This window comes from Rhinolophus sinicus, chromosome 3, assembly GCF_057876585.1.
Source record: "Rhinolophus sinicus isolate RSI-liver-muscle chromosome 3, RSI-T2T, whole genome shotgun sequence".
Classification (NCBI taxonomy): Eukaryota; Metazoa; Chordata; class Mammalia; order Chiroptera; family Rhinolophidae; genus Rhinolophus; species Rhinolophus sinicus.
The window spans coordinates 82,191,619-82,201,919 of NC_142503.1; positions in this window are offsets into that span (position 1 = coordinate 82,191,619).

The following is a 10,301-nucleotide window of genomic DNA, read 5'->3' on the forward strand; positions in this document are numbered from 1 at the left end:
TGACATTTGTTTATATTTGCAAGAACTTAGAAATGTTATTACCCATAAACTCACCTGGAATTAATTACAGAGGGACACAGTCTAGCAAAATATAAAACAAACAAATAACTGTGGTACTCAAGAAGCAATGGAAAACTGCAAAACTGGTAAATCTTTTCACTTACTATAACTTTTCTGTAAAAAGGAAAAAAAAAGCATATGTGAGTATGTGCATAATAACACAGTGGGACCAAAATAATGCCAGTTCAGAACACCCTGAGAGGAAATAATATAACTATAAATAATATAACTATAGCTGGTAGGAAATTATCACTGAAATAAACAAATAGATCAATAGAATAGACTAGCTAGTCTATAAATACGCATATGTATATATTTATAAAAGAATTGTAGCTTTTCAAATAAAGGCAAAAGTTAGTCTCTTCAATAGATTGTTTAGGAATAATTGGCTATACATTTGGAGTTATGCATCTACATTGCAACAATCTCATGGACAGTTCAATACATTATGTGAAAACATATAGCTATACATTCGTGGTTATATATCTTCACTATACAATTCCCAAAAATGAATTTTAGGTGAATTTTGGACCTAATGGGAAAAAAAAGATATTCGGAAGAAATTTTGGGAGATTGTGTATATAATTTTGGTGCAGGAAGATCTTTTGTTAAAATACTCAACAGATGGTAGTCATAAAGATAATGATTAATAAATTGACTACTTACAAACTTAAGCTTTTTAGGGACAAAAATAACCAAAACAAAAAGTTAAAAATAATTGACAGACTGGCAAGAGTATTTAAACATTTAAAATAGATCATTATATTCAAAATAAAGAAGATCACCTACAGATAAAAATTAAAATACATAATCTAATGGCAAGAGTGGCCAAACAAATGAATAAGTAACTAAAGATGAAATATAAAAGGCCAATAGACATAAACTGAGTTGTTCAAGCTCACTTATAATCTGGGAAAAGCAAATTAAAATAAAATTAGGTACACTAAACATGTATATAATTTCACAGTTTAATTATATCAATTGAGGTGGGTGCACAAAAGAAGGACTCTTTTGTACCATTGGTGGTAGTATAAATTGGTATAACCTTGTTGGAAAACAATGTTGGAGAACTAATTTATACTGCAGCTATGATCTACCAATTCCACTTCTTGGTATTCGCTGAAGAGAAATATTCAATCATGGGAGCAGCTAACATGTGCAAAGAAATTTATTGAAGCATTACTTATAAAAGTGAAAAATTGTAGCCTACCTAATTGCCCATCACTATAGAATCTATTATTATGTATAAATCACAAAAACATAATTTAAATGAAAAGTTACAAAATGGTACATTTCTATCATTTATATGCAAGAAAAGCTAACACAAATCATATATTTGTGCATGTGTACCTGGGTATATATGTCTAGAATAAAGTCTAGAAACATGTTAATCATTAAACGATTGAATACCTCTCACAAGATTGGTTACCTCTTCACAAGTAGACTTAAGTTGGAAGTGGAAGACAGAGGGAAATATAGTGTATTTTTTGTTGGTGGTGTTGGATTTTTTGAAATTTTACAATGATGATACATATTTAACTTAAGTAAATAAAAGTAAAATTTTAAAAATCATAATTTTGTTATGTAAAAATCATCTGTAATTGAATAGCTTGCATATATTCCTAGAACATTGTAACTGTAAATGAATTAGGAGGACTAGTAATTTTAAAAGATTAAGGTATAATATCCTTGAAGTTGAATATGGCTTTTCTCTTGAAATTATGAAAATGGAATTGTTTGCTAATCTCTGTTTTTGGAAATTTAACATGGTAATCTCTTGCGAACAGCAGCTAACCACATATCAGTAACAAAAGAGAGCACGCATATTCTGTCTATGTTTTAGTTTTGGTGGGCTACATAATAAAAATACCTTAAAGCAGTGGCTTGTAAGCAACAAACATTTAATTCTCATAGTTCTGGAGACTGGGAAGTCAACGATCAGGGCACTGGCAGAGTTGGGGTCTGGTGAGAGTCTGCTTCCTAGACAACTGTATCTCCTCTGTGTCCTCCATGGCAGAAGGCACAAGAGAATGCTCTGAGGTCTCTTTGATAAAGAACTAATCACCTACAAAAACCCCATCACATTGGGGGTTTAGGATTTCAACATATGAATTTTGGCAGGACATAAACATTTGGACCACAGTGGTCCACTAAGTAAACTTGAAAATTTTTCTATCATCTTCAGTTTCCCAAATAAAAGCCCATCTCTTTGACTCTAACCTCTCTTTCCTCAAATTCATATATGAGGTATGATCAAAGAAATACAGTGCATGTTTAAATTTTAAAAAATTGTCACGGTAAAGGACACGTTGTCATTAATCCCCTTCAAAATATTCCCCCTTGCTTTGAACACACTTATCCCATCATCCGTGCCACTTTCTGAAGCAATTCTGGAAGTCCTCTTTAATGAGTGTCTTTAGTTGCACTGTCATGGCTGCCTCAGTGTCCTGAATCGATTCACATTGTTTACCTTCCATGGTCATTTTGATTTTGGGGAAGTGCCAGAAGTCTCATGGTGCCAGATTTGGTGAATAAGGTGGATGAGGACACACCGTAATGTTTTTATTTGACAGAAATTGCCATACCAGAAACCATGTGTGACACGGAGCCTTTCCATTGTGATCACAAAATACGGTGAATGCTGCTGCCAAGTGCCATCCAGCCAAGGATCTTCAATATGGGAAGTGGCATGTTGAACCTTATTAACAGTGTATGACAAGTTTCAACTTGTTCGGTGCAGCCAGCCGGGTGTGAGCTATGGTTAAGAGAAGGTGTGTTTTAAAGTGTGCCATGAATCATCCTCCATCATGACAATACTCTGTGTCACACATCGCTTCTGGTATATGGCAATTTCTGTCAAACAAAAACATTACAGTGTTTCCTCACCCACCTTATTCACCGAATCTGGCACCATGCAACTTCTGGCTCTTTTCCAAAGTCAAAATTATTCAGGACATTGAGGCAGCCACGACAGTGCAACTAAAGACACTCATGAAAGAAGACTTCCAGCACTACTTCAGATAGTGGCAAGAATAAGATAGGTGTGTTTGAAGTGAGAGGGATTATCTCGGGCGGGATTAATGCAATGTGTCTTTTACTATAATAATTTTTTTATTTAAAAATTCACCGTACTGTTTGATCACACCTCATATGTCCACCTGCTAAAATATGTGTATTAACTAAAATCTCAGGTATATACACTAGTTTATATTTTAGCAAATGACAAGAATAAAAAATTTAAGGGGTAACATAATTTTATTAGTAAAATCTTATTTTCTAAAATCACAATTTTACTTGAAACATAATGTGTACTTTAGGTATGCCACAACTCAGCATATGCCATGGGTTATCATAATATGTTTTGATTTTTAAGGAAATGTTTACTTTTCCTTCGCTTTTGATTTTTTTGAAGGGTGGGGGAATTAAACCAGCTTTTTATAATATATGAGAAATACCTTTTTTTTCAATGCATTTTAAAGAAGTGACTACATCTGATTTTTATTCCAAGCAGTAAAGTTCCAAGCACTAAAGCAGGGGACGAGTCAAAGAAATGATCTGTATTATTGCGGTAACAGTAGATTTAGTGTGATTACTGACCTAAGTTGAGGTTTTGCCACTGGAATGAGTTAGGTTTGCTTTCAATGTACTCAGAATGTCTTGTGTATTCTAGGTGATTGATTAAAGAGTTACAGCACTAAGCACAACAGAGCCACTTTTATCCATCTGCAGGACATAGTGTACAGGTGTGAGTCACCATGATTGACATGGATAGGGAATGAAAAAAATTTTGTAGCAGTTAATTAATTTTTGCACAGATCAAAGCCATTGTTGGGTTATTATTCATCTTCCACACTCACCTATAACCTACATGAATGCACAGAACAAACCTGATCGTGCTCGCTATTTCCTCTCTAGTGCATAGCATAGGCTAGGCCCTCAACGAGCATTTCCTGAATTAATGAAATAGTGGACTCAAAATTGTGGTTTCAATTAGTTGGTGGTCATTAAGATGGCAAAACATATTGTGGCTAAATCCCAGGAGGCTATACCCTTCTTACTCTTCTTTATTTTCTTTTGGATTTAACACATTATATATTTGTCTGCTTATAGTCTGTTTCCCCAATCAGAACTATGATTGTTAGGGGCATTCATATGAAGACAAACATTATTGAAGCCAAAGACTTTACCTTTCTATTCTCTACTGTATCCTCACCAAAACATTCTGACATGAAAAAAATATCATGAATGAAAGAATAAATGAGGAGTTGAAAATACCACAGCCACAGCAGAGCAGATAGGTTTGACCCATAGAAGCAATCCTTTATCTCTAGCTTGTCTTTTCACTAAGCAAATGTTAGTGACTGGACATAATTGAAAGGGATAATTAATTCTTTTGATTGATTCACTTGTTCAACATATACCCTAACAGTAGAATAGCAAACATTTTGTACATGGTTCCTGATATCCTAGAAGTGTGTTGTTTAATATTCATGTTTAATAATCAATAATTTGGAAGTTGGGATCCCTGAATAAACTAAAATATTTACACTGCCAAATAAATTAATCACGTTACTTAGTGTTTTAATATTTTTCTCTCTGGAGCAACAGAGCATTTTTGACTAGAGTTCACATTTGAACCATTTGGATACTACAGAGTAATACAATAAAAATGAGTGAGTTTTCTCTGTTCTACCACAGAGCTGATCAGTTATGGTTCATACTGTTTAGGGATGGGTTTTGCTGTCATTGTGTTACTAAGTACTACTCTATGTACACACAGATATACAGTTTCTGTAGGAAACTAAGCCATCACATAGGCTCTTCTAAACTAGACCTCATGTATTTTTTTTTCTTTTTACAGTTTCTTTCCATCAATCTGATACCGTCAATAAACTATTCACCGTAACATTTTTTGAAGTCTAGGCAAACTTCTGAGGTTATTCATTCATTCAATCAATAAACACAATGAAAAGCAATGACCTCCAAAGCAGAAACCTATTTTATTTCAAATATATCTTTCCCCAGCACACTTCTCATATTTCCATTTCAAGGTCAAGCTGTAATTCATTTACACCTCTTCATGATTCTTTTCTTTTCTGCTCCCTCCCATAATGGTGTGCTTCTGTCTGGAACTCTTACAGCTCTCAGTGTTTATTTCAGTTATTTCAAAATCAATGTCAATGTTACTTAACTATTATATGAATATGTGAGCTGTCTCCTCATATGAGACAATAAACCTTTGATTGTTAGACTCCATGACCTATTCTCTGCCTCCCTATTGCCAAGAACCATGCCATAATAGCGACAGATACTGATATAATCCTTTATATTTTTAGTACTTTGGCTCTTATTTTGAGAATATAAGACTCAGGAGTCTTTTTCTACTTGTCTAACAGTCTTTGCTTTCTACATTTCAGTGCTATATTATCTTCATATAAAGGTATAAAAGTTCATTTTATTGTGTACTGCATTGTTCTTAAAAGTCCTATATGCCATACGATGTTTCTTTGACAACTATTCAGATATTTTTATTATTAAAATATTGACTATTATCTACCTGGCATGTCATGACTAATACTTATTTTTCAAAAACTTTCTGTATCACTTAGCAGTAGTGAGTATTTCATAAAAGTATATAGTCCAGTATTATTCGTTAATCCAATATGACAAGTCTTCTCTTTAAATGAAAGACTGAAACACATTATTAATTATTATTATATATTCATTTTGGTTTTCCTTCTTTAATTTCATATGTTCTATTTTTAATACTTATTTCCCTGTTTTCTATCTTTAATTCATTGTTTTCTATCTTCAATTAGTTTTATAAGACTACGTTTTCTTTTCTAACAATTTGGCCATTGTATGATTTAAGTGTGTACCTAGGAAGAATAAGATGTGGGTTTTATAATTAGTTTTTATTCATGGACAAGGAAAGAATTCCATGAAAAATAAATTTTTAAGGGGACAGTGGTAGATAAAAGTCACGTTGTTTCGTGACTGTATTTTATGAGTCTTATTTATTCAAAGTATTGGACACATACACATACAATACTTATAATTGCTTACACTCAGCTAGTGCACATTTTAAGGCCACTTGCTAGTAAGTCAGGAGTTGATTTTAGACCATTTAGCTCCCAAACTTGTACTCTAATCTATAAATATTATAAAGATGTATGTCTAATGCCCTATGCAGAAAAATGCCCGTCCTGGATCTCAGAGAGAAGTGATACTTACCAGGGCATCAAATCAGACTGAAATAAACCAGACAAAGACAATTCCTCAAAATGTCTGTTCTGCTTCATCTAGATTCCAAAATCTGGTTGGATCAGTACATACAGTCCATTCAGTCTTAGAAATGACAGAATTTTTAAACATCATTCTTTAATTCAGGAGTTTCAAGAAGATGCTGTTTTAATCACTTGTTCTTGTGCCCGATCCACCACCACCACTTAGTGGCTTAAAACAATGATTTATTATATCTCAAAATTCTTACTGGTTCTTCTGATGGTATTTGCTGGGATCATTCACGCAGCTGCCTTTGGCTAAGGACTGGTATGGATGAGAGGATAACATGGCATCACTCACATGTCTGGCAGGTGTACCTGCTATCGGCTAAGACCCTTTCATTCTCTTTGCATGGTCTAATTCTCTCGTAGGCTAGCTTGGCTTCTTTACATAGTGGTCTCAGGACAGCATTCCAAAAAAAAAAAAAACAAGAGAAGAATGCTGCAAAACTTCTTAAGATCTAGCATTGGAGGTATTGTACCCTTACTTTTGCTCCATTCTGTTGGACAAATCAGATTCAGAGAGTGGGGAAATTGACTCACTTTCTAAAGAGAAAGGCAAAATCACATACTATAGAGGATACACACTGGATTGGTTGAAATTTGTGGCCATATTTTGGAATAACTATAGATGACAAAAATTAGTTGAGAACACTTAACATGGACATAATTTTAATCAGCACTCTGAGAAAGGCACAAAGTTGAGTATGGGTATTGATTTCCAGTTGCTTCTCCTTAAAGGACTGATAGAACCACTTGACCCAGTATGACTACAGAAAATATCTTTGTGATGATGAGGTCTGTATTTCTCTTGTACTGTCCAGGTTCTGCTCTTTCTTTTCTATGGAAATAGGTTTAATAGTAAACCCTTATTTAACCCTCTGTAAGTGTCATATTCCATGTAAGTGCTTTGCATTTAATGTTTACAGCAACTCAACTAGGGGGGTATTATTACTCACCTTCCTCTTGAGGATGAAGAATCAAATATTCCAAAAGTCAAAGTAACTTGTGAAGCCATACAGCTAGAGAAAGGTGGAACTAGAATCTGAATCCAGGCAATCTGACCTCAAGTGCATGCTTTTAAACACCATGGCTATTGTTTCTCTGATTATCTCTGGGGTTTTATTTTCATCCTCCTCAGGAATTCCTATGGCTTGCTTATGTCAGGGCTTTTATTTTCAACCTCTGCTAATACACTTGTTCAAAATACATTAAAATCTTAATCGGTGTGAAGCAGACAGTACTTAAAATAATTAATCTACCTGGGCCGTTAGTGTGGTGAGTCTAATCTGTGTTGTATAGATTGGTTGTCGTGTTTTCTAGACCAGTCAATGTGCCACAGCCATCAATGGGCTGACACTGCTCAGGCAATGAAAGGAAGGCAGAATTGCATGGTGGTTAAGAACATAGGTTGGGACTATACTCCAAAGATTAGAGTTCTGGCTCTGCCACTTAATAGCTCATAAACTTTGGGGATGATAATTAATGGGGATAATAATAATTTCTACTTGATAGGATGATTATGAAGATTAAAAGCATTGAGTAAATATTTGTAGAAGTCCTTGGATGTCTACCTGGCGTGTTTTTGTTAGCCCCCCTTTTTTTTTTTTTTTAATGTATTCACTTCAGGCCACTCAGCCAGGGGCAAATGGTATGTCTGAGCCCATGGTGCATCTGGAGATTTTGAGATGGTCAGACATTCATCCAGGCATAGGTTGTTGGTTTTGTTTTATTTTTTTACATTATACTTGCTGGGGGGGATCACTTCATAGATTTTATAAATGCCTAACCACTACACTGTACACCTGAAACTAATATCAATGTAATAATATTAAATGTCAACTATAATTAAAAATATATAGTCATGGGATGCAAAATACAGCATGGGGAATATAGCCAATGGTGTGGTAATAGCTACATATGGTGTCATATGGGTAGTGGACCAGTTGGGGTTATCAGTTTGTGAGGGGTGTAAATGTCTATCATCTAGGCATAGGTTTTCTTTGTGCCGCCTCCTATTCAGCCTACTGTAAATACTGGTCTTCCATTTGAGAGTTGTCCTTGTTATAACTCAGTTAGAGGTGGGATTGGGATTAGTTTTAGCCTCCATTTTACTGCCGCAGTTACCACTGACTGGCCTGTAGAAGAGAGACTCTGTCCTCATCCCCATGGAGAATTATCCACAGGTGGGTTTCAGGAATGAAAGGGAGAACTTGCCTGACCTGGCCTAAGGTTGGGTTGTGAAAGACCTTGGTGGCAGTAACCCCTAGTCTCATCAAATTCCATCAGCTTCTCATATCTACAAATTTGTACCGACGCATGACACATCATCATCCCAATAGCCATGGTGGCCCAATCCGTCTCTCTTTTGCCCTGCTCGAACTTTTCACAGTGAGCACCAGGCTGTGGTAAGTCAGGTGATCTGAGCTCCAGAATTAGAAAATGCAGTTCTCTGGCATTTATTGATTATTAAAATTTGAAATTACTTAACCCAACTGAATAGCTTTCCCCTCAACTATAAAATGGTGATGATAAAACAATACTTATTTGGAAGGTTTTATCTTATCACAGTACCTAGTCTACAGTTAGCTCTCGTTAAATGGTAGCTGTTATCATCTACTAGATATAGGAAATAATTTAATATTTCTCTAAAGTTCAAAGGGCTTGGTTTTCACAGGATGGATGCCTTATTCATTTGCAGGAATATCCTTGTACAAACCATATTGTGTTGTACTTTGGGGAAAATGAAATTCATGCCCAGTTGAACTTTGGGAAGCCATGCTTCAATAATTCATATGGACAGAATTTCAATAATTTATCTTTAGAATGGTGACTTAATTATGAATTTCTTATTTCAAAACTTAGATATTAACAAAATATAAAATGTGTGTCACATTTTAAGTTAAACAGACCATTCTAAATACTCTCATTTTAATTCGTAGTCAGAGTTTGTACTTTTATTGCCATTCTTTAAGTTATTACAGTGGTGGTTGTTTTCTTTACCCACTAGGTCTAAGATAACCTGCCTAAGCTTCAGTTTCCTAATCAAAGCAAAATAAAAAAATCCTGACTTACAGGCAAAGATAGTCCATCAAAAAAAAAAAAAAAAAAGGCGGAGATCTGAGCTGCTTGGAAATAAATGTTATAACACTACATTATCATTATTACATTGAAATCCAATACAGAACTATCAAATTTGGAGCATTTAAACAAACTGTTGAATGTCAAAAGCAGAATTTACGACACTAGCAATTTATATCAGTCTCTCCCTCTTTCTTTTTATTTTAAAATAGCTCAAAATCAAGAGCAAGAGCCTCAGAGAAATATGTTGTTTATATTTGCCAGAATCCAATATAAGTGGAATTTAATTATTACAAAAGGATTATTATTATTATTTTTTTAATCCACTGGTCCAGAATCTGAGATAAACGTTCATAATAACTTTAAATTTGACTCCAAAATGAGGGTATATGCCCCATAGAATTCTGAATTTATTGTTTGGAGAAATTTCAAATATTTGTGGGCAGGATTAGATAATCCATCATCTAAGAATTGGCAAAAGACATTAAGAGCATTATAATGATAATATTCATGGTTTTAGATAGATTTAGTATTCTCTTAGTAATATACCTTCAGAACATATAATTAGCATTGTGCATATTTATTACTAATGATAAAAGGTCAGTATCTCTCCTGGTTAAAGAATAGAAAAATGTAATTTATCCATGTTATCAATACTTTTCCTGTTAAATATGAAAACAGAATATAAGTGAAATAAAACTCTTACAATGTATAAGCTGGTTTGTAACAGGATATTTGTCATTGATTTTTATTTTATTTTAATTCAAGTTTATTGGGGTGACAATTGTTAGTAAAGTTACATAGATTTCAGGTGTTCAATTCTGTATTACATCATCTATGAATCCCATTGTGTGTTCATCACCCAGAGTCAGTTCT